Source organism: Larus michahellis, chromosome 1, assembly GCF_964199755.1.
Source record: "Larus michahellis chromosome 1, bLarMic1.1, whole genome shotgun sequence".
NCBI lineage: Eukaryota > Metazoa > Chordata > Aves > Charadriiformes > Laridae > Larus > Larus michahellis.
This window is the reverse complement of record NC_133896.1, coordinates 137,890,386-137,897,933: the sequence shown is the minus strand read 5'-3', so window position 1 is coordinate 137,897,933 and position 7,548 is coordinate 137,890,386.

Below are 7,548 nucleotides of genomic sequence, written 5' to 3'. Positions count from 1 at the left end.
AGTCAGGAAACATTGTGATGATGGATGCTGGGTAACAATCAGATAATAATAACTCTGAAATAGTCGAAGGGAAAAATACGAAAGCCCTTGGTATTTAAAAACAAATTTAAGCTTTGATGATTATGTTATGTTTGAGAGGCCAACACTGCTTTCCTAAGGTTTTTTTCACTTTTCTTCAGTAGATGTCACTGCAGTACAGGACAACTACTTCCAACTCGGTTTTGGGGAAAAGGATATTAGTTTCACCAGGGAGTGGTCCACAATGGAGAACTGAAGCCTTATGCTTTCAGATTTTCATCAGCACTGAGTATCACTCCTCACTTCCAAATTTTTTTCTTATGCTTTTGTTTCTTGTTTGGGACCAAACACAAGAAACTCTTCACTGTCATGGTTGGATGCAGCTGAAATCACATCAGGGAAGATAATCTGGGACAGCCATCACTCTGAACCAAAAACAGCTTTCATGCGCTTCATTCATGTTGCTTCTGAGGACGTAAATCACAACCTTCTTTCTGATGCAGCCTCCAATCATGTCCTTAATCCCACATTTGCATTATTCTGATCAAGATTTGAACTCTTCTCTCTGCATTTCTTGCTATAACTTGAAAGCAAAATGCCTACCAGATTAGTTTTTCATTTTTATGACTTAATGTGTTTCATTTTTAAGATGGCTTGGCTGCTCATATAGTAAAACACAATATTGTTTTTAACCAGGGCCAAGGGGTTTTATTTAAAACAAGAAATCTTTAGACATTAGCCAATAATGAAAATATTTGAAAGTAGTATGCTTACTAAGTTGAAAAAATCCATTTAAAAATATTCCTGGAAATGCCTGTATGTCGAACACAGAAGGATTGAAGCTAAAAAGGGAAAATAACAGGATGTGTGTGAGAAGCAACATCAGAAATTGAGGAGGGTTTTACAAGATTAAAAACATACTTTCAGCAAGCTCATGTACAGTAAAGAAATGCGGTTGCTAACAAAGTCGTCAGAATTTAGTCAGACTGTACAAACTCTTCCTCTCTTAGTCATTCCTAGAAAACAAACCAGAACCGCAGCCTGCTGCGGCTCCCTGAGCCTAACAACCGAATCCCTTTTCAAAAACAGGAAGGAGAAGGCTTATCTTGGAAACAGGCTTTGTAGCTTCAGGCTCTTTTGTAGACATAATGACTGAAGTAATAATGCTGCTCAAGAGCACCTTGTTGAGTACGCAAGATCCAATATCAACAGACCTTTCCCCGGTATAGGAGAGAGCAGAACCCCTTCACCTGAAGAACCCCAGCTGCTGAGTTATTACAAGGAGTGAGCAATGTATTCGAGCGAGATGGATCCCATCCCGAAGCTTTGCAGCGCATGTAAAAACACACGCTTTGAATTTCACAGGAGCTAAGGCTGCCCAGTGGGAACATTAGGAGGAACTCGTTCAGCCAGTGAGCATTCTGCACGCACCTGGGGAAGCTTCCTTTTGATCTCTGGGCATGGTTTTATGGAGTGCTCCCTGCAGAAACCCAAACTTCAGCTGACAGAAGCACGGAGAAGTAGAGTAGCAAGGCCCACATCCAGGTAAAAAAGGTATCCACTTCCGAGCAAAGCTCACACTGAAAGAAGCTTCCATGGCTGCTGCTAATTTGCATCTGGAGAAACAGGAAAGTCCCTAAGATAGAAACCAACACCATTATCAAGCAGCAGAACCCTCCAGAACAGGCTGCTGAAATAAACCTGGTCTCAGTCGTTTAGGTTGCATTCAAGCTCAAGTCCATATTTAGCATTAGTACGGACATCATCCAACCAGACCTGCCAAATGTGATGAAACAGAAGGATCTAAATTTGTTTAGGAATGACGCTGTTAACATCCGTGCCTTCTCCCAGCTAAATCAATCACCTGCTCCTTTATTAAATACAGTTTCTAGCAGCCTTTCCACCAGTCTAATGAATACATTGAACAGGAGAAAGTAAGAATTAGTAGTTCATTTCCCTCTGCCCTCCCCAGAGGAAAGTCTACACATCTAAGTAACTATTTGCAGATTAACTCTGGAAAGAAAAGAGAAAAATGTTTTGAGGGACTATGCTTTAAAGCCACTTTCTACTAAGGTGGCTAAACAGAAGTTAGGACTATTATTTTTACCATCCAAGCTTGAAAATTTTGTCTTGCCTTGTGCTACATCTTCCTTTCTTGCTGCTTCTACCTGTCTTGTTTCACAGCTTCAAATTTCCCACCCACGCCCTTCTTTCCTCCCACTCTCTTTGTCTCTGTAGAAAACCCTTGTCATCCATGACTTCTTCATGTGTCACTCCCTTCAGCCTCACCAAGTCCTGGATCCTTTTGTTTCTCTTCCTTCTCTTTCAGAAATTTCTGTCTTCCACCCATTTCTTCCCCCAGCTTCGTTTCATGGTAGTCACACTGGGCTTCTGCTCTCTCCCTGCCTATGCCCCTCCCTGGCTACATCCCTTATGCTCTTTCTCTGGTTTTAGCAGCATTAAATACGACCCTTCTCCATTTCCCCCTATCATTTTCTTGCTGTTCTGCTCTCCATGCAGCAGTTCTCTTCAGCCTTGTTCTTTGATTTCAACTCAAAACATTCTTTTATTTTCACCGTATCCCATGTAAATCTTTGCTGATGCGTCCAGTCCCTTCGCTGAAGAGTCCCACGTCTCCCTTCTGTGTTCAGTTGGCATTCCTCCTTCAGGTCACCCTATACCAAAGCTTACTGCCTTGCATGGATTTTCATCAGCCATATTCTCACATCCCTGGTGCTGTGTTCCTCCCTTTTAAACAATGATCTTATATCTTTCAGCTTTATACTTAAGGTCTTCTCCCTCATGCTTTGTCACTCAGTTTTTCCGCAATTTCCAGGTCATCGGTATTTATCAGTATTTGTCTCCTCTCTCTTTTCCCACACTTCTTCTTTCCTTTCTCCTTCTACCTCAAGGATTGTTGTTCCATTTTCTGCCTGCTTCACCCTTTTCACCCAAGAGCTGTCTTTCCCAACTGCAAGTTTGTTTTATCCATCTTCAGTTCTTCCAGTTTCCTAGTTAAGTAATTCTCCATTCTCCAGTTGGAGAACATCTGTCATCTCAAGTAGGTTTTTTGCTACCCTGAATCATCCTCCCTCTTACCCTGCTCCTGCATCTTCTTCACTCTCCACGTTGGGATCTCACCAATGTCTTCTACATGAAGACAGCTGCTTTCCGTCACTTTCCTTTCTGTAACTCCTTTCCTTCTTCCATGTCACATATTAAGAATTTCTCTTTTCCAACTCCTCCGTTTGCCTCATTTCTTCCACCCTGAGCAAACCGTTGTTCACTCCTCCTTCAGTTCTCACATTCACACCAAAAACATTCTTTTTCTGATCCCCTTTTCTCACCAGCTACAGACTGTTCTGCTCCTCTTTCCCATCTCCAAGCTCATTAAACATACCTCTTCTCCAGTTTCATTCCAGAACCTCTGTAAACTAGCCTTCTCCCCTTAGACACAACATAATCTGCTCTTACCTGTGTCTCTTATTGGTTTGGAACTGAATCAAATTTGAAAAATAATAATCCATCGTTGAAACCTTGTCCTCCTTAAGTTTCTGTGACTGTCTATTTTTTTTTCCCCTCTGTGTGTCTGTCCATTACCACTTCATGCCATTTGGAGTTCTTTCAAGACCCACTTCCAGCACTTATGATGATCTAACCCTATGATGATTTAGTTATTATTTTGAATATTCATCTCTTCACTACAGATCTGCCTGTTTTTATTCAAAGGAAAGTCCCAAAAAATCTGGCTCAGATGTGTTCTTCAGAGACATGACCCCAAGAATAGTATGTTTAAAACAACATTTTTGGTTGCATCTCCTTTGCAGTCACCATGACAAATCATATCTAGCCTGCCACTTATCTGCGCTTTCCACCTCCATCTTTTTTTCTCATAGCCAAATTATGCTGTAATCCCAACAAGACTTTCTTCTAACATTTCTAGTAGAAGGCTTTTTGCATTCATCTGCATACTAAAAACTCATCCGAATTTTCATTATGCCACACATTGATTGCTGCAACATCTGTTTCCTTACCCTTGCCATGCACTACCTTAATAATTCAGCATCATTCAGGGAGATGGTAAATTTTAAATCTTCCTCTTACAATCCTTTCTTTCTTCTCCCCATCTTTACAACATCGGTGTACGCTGCCTTCAAGTGCGTTTGCAATCTATTCCCGCCATATCATCTCTCAAGGTCTCACCTCCAGCCTACCCAGGATGATAGTTATCATCTGCTTGTTAAAATTCCAGGTATGTGCATCCACGTTATCTCCCACACTGCTCCCACATGCTCTTGCTGAGTTTCTCATAAACATCAACAAAGCTACTTCAGTATTTTCCATGAAAAATCTCTATTTGAAATTCACCTCTGCCATGATGCTACAGATTTGGTTAAGTCTAGCCAACTGTCTGTCATGCTGTGTGAACTACCTCATCCTTTCCCAATGCTGTCTCACCTGTTACCTCTTGAATTGTAAGGTTTTGGGGGCAGGGATCATCTTCTTCCTGGGGGTGTTGGTCGACTGTCGCCTCAACGTGAGCCAGCAGTGTGCCCAGGTAGCCAAGAAGGCCAACAGCATCCTGGCCCGTATGAGGAATAGTGTGGCAAGTAGGACTAGGGAAGTGATTGTTCTTCTGGACTCCGCACTGGTGAGGCCCCATCTCAAATGCTGCATCCCGTTTTGGGCCCCTCACTACAGGAGGGACATTGAAGTGTTGGAGTGAGTCCAGAGAAGGGCAACAAAGCTGGTGATGGGTCTGGAGAACAAGTCTTACAAGGAGTGACTGAGGAAGCTGGGGCTGTTTAGCCTGGAGAAGAGGAGGCTGAGGGGAGACCTTATCGCTCTCCACAGCTACCTGAAAGGAGGTTGTAGCAAGATGGGGGTCAGTCTCTTCTCCCAAGTAACAAGCGATAGGACAAGAGGAAATGGCCTCAAGTTGTGCCAGGGGAGGTTTAGACTGGATATTAGGAAACATTTTTACACCGAAAGGGTTATCAAACATTGGAACAGGCTGCCCAGGAAAGTGGTGGAATCATCAGCCCTGGAGGTATTTAAAATATTGGTAGACGTAGAGCTTAGTGACATGGTTTAGTGATGGTTGTTGTCAGATTTGGGTTGATGGTTGGACTCAATGATCTGAGAGGTCCCTTCCAACCTAGACAATTCTATCATTCTATGATTCTTACTTTCTGTTTTTATGACAGCGGGTCCAGTTGAATAAGAATTCTGTCCAAGAATAGGATTCCTAAGTATGACAGTGATGATAATACATGTTACAATAGGGAGAAATTGTAACTTCTTAACCATGTTGATACTGTTGTACGACCCCTCTCTCTGTGCTATATTTAAATTCATATTTTTGAACTTATTCTTCTGTATGTCAGACCACAAAAACACATGCATCTTTTCCCTTATTAAAAATACATTAAAACCAAGTTGTATCTTTGATTTAATTGAAGATTACATTTAGTGAGACACTGCCAGCCTAGACGCAATATTTCATATATTACTGTTTCATAGATAAAGTTTTGGGATTCTGTATACAGATGCTAAATGTAGCGGCATGGGCTCTCCGTTAGGCTTGGCTTAGTAAGACAGTTAATAAATTCTAATTCTTCTAGAGAGGAAGGGCAATTCTTCTTTCCTATGGAAACCTATTCTATTAGAAAATAGGTCAAAAGATCCCTAAGTGGGGGATACTGCTGACGGAGGTGAAAACAACACACTGACACTAGTAAAACAGTAACTAAGTAAAGTTTAAATGCAATCAAGACAGAAAGGAGAATGAGGGAGAAGTAAGACAGAGGAAAATAGGGTATTTAAATATAACAAGAACAAACTGTTTATGGAAAGTTACAAATGCTCTGAAAACAAAACTGATTTTAAGAAAATAATCACTGGAAAGCATGTGAGCTCTCCTATCTAGTATGTTTTTATTCTAGCATCACTGCTAGGGACACCAGAACTCCAGGAGGGGAGAGGAGGTGGAAGACAATGTGATCTGTGAGACTATAATGATGTATGTCCGGACCATTATTCTGAGATGAGCTGAGGACTGCAGTGTTGATGGGTCTAGACATACAGGAATTGCCCTCAGAGCTCAAGACACAGATTACTGCAACAGAAAGCCACCCTGCAATCATGTCGTCTTACCCCCTGTCTTATTCCAACCAAATGCTGACATAAAAATATGAATTATGCTCAGGGATGAAATACCTCATGGGCAAAGCTACCTACGTGCACACTGAAGGTGCCTATTACACACAGTAAGACATATTAGGATGAATGAAATCCATTAGCCATAACTGGTCATTATTATTGAAATAAAGATGTATAGTTCTTTGAAACGTCAGATTGTCTAAATTAGCATAGCCCGGAAAGAAATATTATTTAACTTTATTCTGTGGACTATTTTTCTTGTCATGGAGAAGTTATAAAAACACATTGAATTTAGAATCATAAAAGAACAACAAAAGTGTTTTTACTTTGCTAGAAGTCAATTTACTTCATCGGAAAATACAATGCAAACAATGGCTTGCATACACAGGTAGTTTTCATCAGGTATCAGCATTGTCATAAACACAACACATTACAGTAAAAAGCAGACGGAGTTCAGAATATCTAAACAAATTAAATGTCAACAACTCAATTATTCATCTTTGCTTCTGCAAGTCAAAACAGTCACATCCTGATCTTGCAGGTTATAATTAGGCTGAGTCCTGGCTCTGCAAAAGCAGAATGTGTATCTTGCGATCTACCCACATATGTTTAGGAAGCCAGAAGAAAGGGCAGTGGTAATGCATAAGAGGAGAATACAGCAGGTGGCTAAGCAGCACAGAAAACCTATTTTTAAACTAAGAGGCAGAGAGTAGGTAAGCTCTAGATCACTGGTACTTTTCGTAGCCTAAACAAGTCTTGTTAAATAAGACAGTAAAACCATTTCTTATAGACCAAGCACTGTTTCTTCTGTTACTTCCCCCACCACCACCCCCGGTAGGGCTCTGTTTGGCTTAGAAGTGCCGGGCAGAGCAGCTAGCAATGCTGCTGTGGGGATGTGCAGAAAACCCTCGTCCCTATTGAATCCCCACAAACACCCCTACCAGGCAAATCTTGTGGAGTGAACCACTCGCCATTTCGGTGAAGGATGGTTGTGGCACCCACCAAATGGAGGAGGGAAAAATTGGTTTGTAGCCCTTGCATAGACGTGATTGCACAGGGAGGAATAAAGCCATAACTCTTTCATCACGTGCCCGCTCTTCAAAATGAAATGATCCCATTCAAAAGCAATATTTGCAAATTACACATTTTAAAATATACATTTTAAGAAAAGCTGTGTAAAAGAATGTCAGTGCAGTTACAGCAAACTCTACCACCTGAGAATTGTGACTGTCGGCCTTTATTGCACGTATTAAATATGCAACACTGTATAGGAAATTCATGATAAAATTCTTTTTAAATTACTGATTGCTCAACTGAGAGCTTGGTTCCTGGGAAAGCAACAGCCAGTTTGTAGAGAATAATAATAAA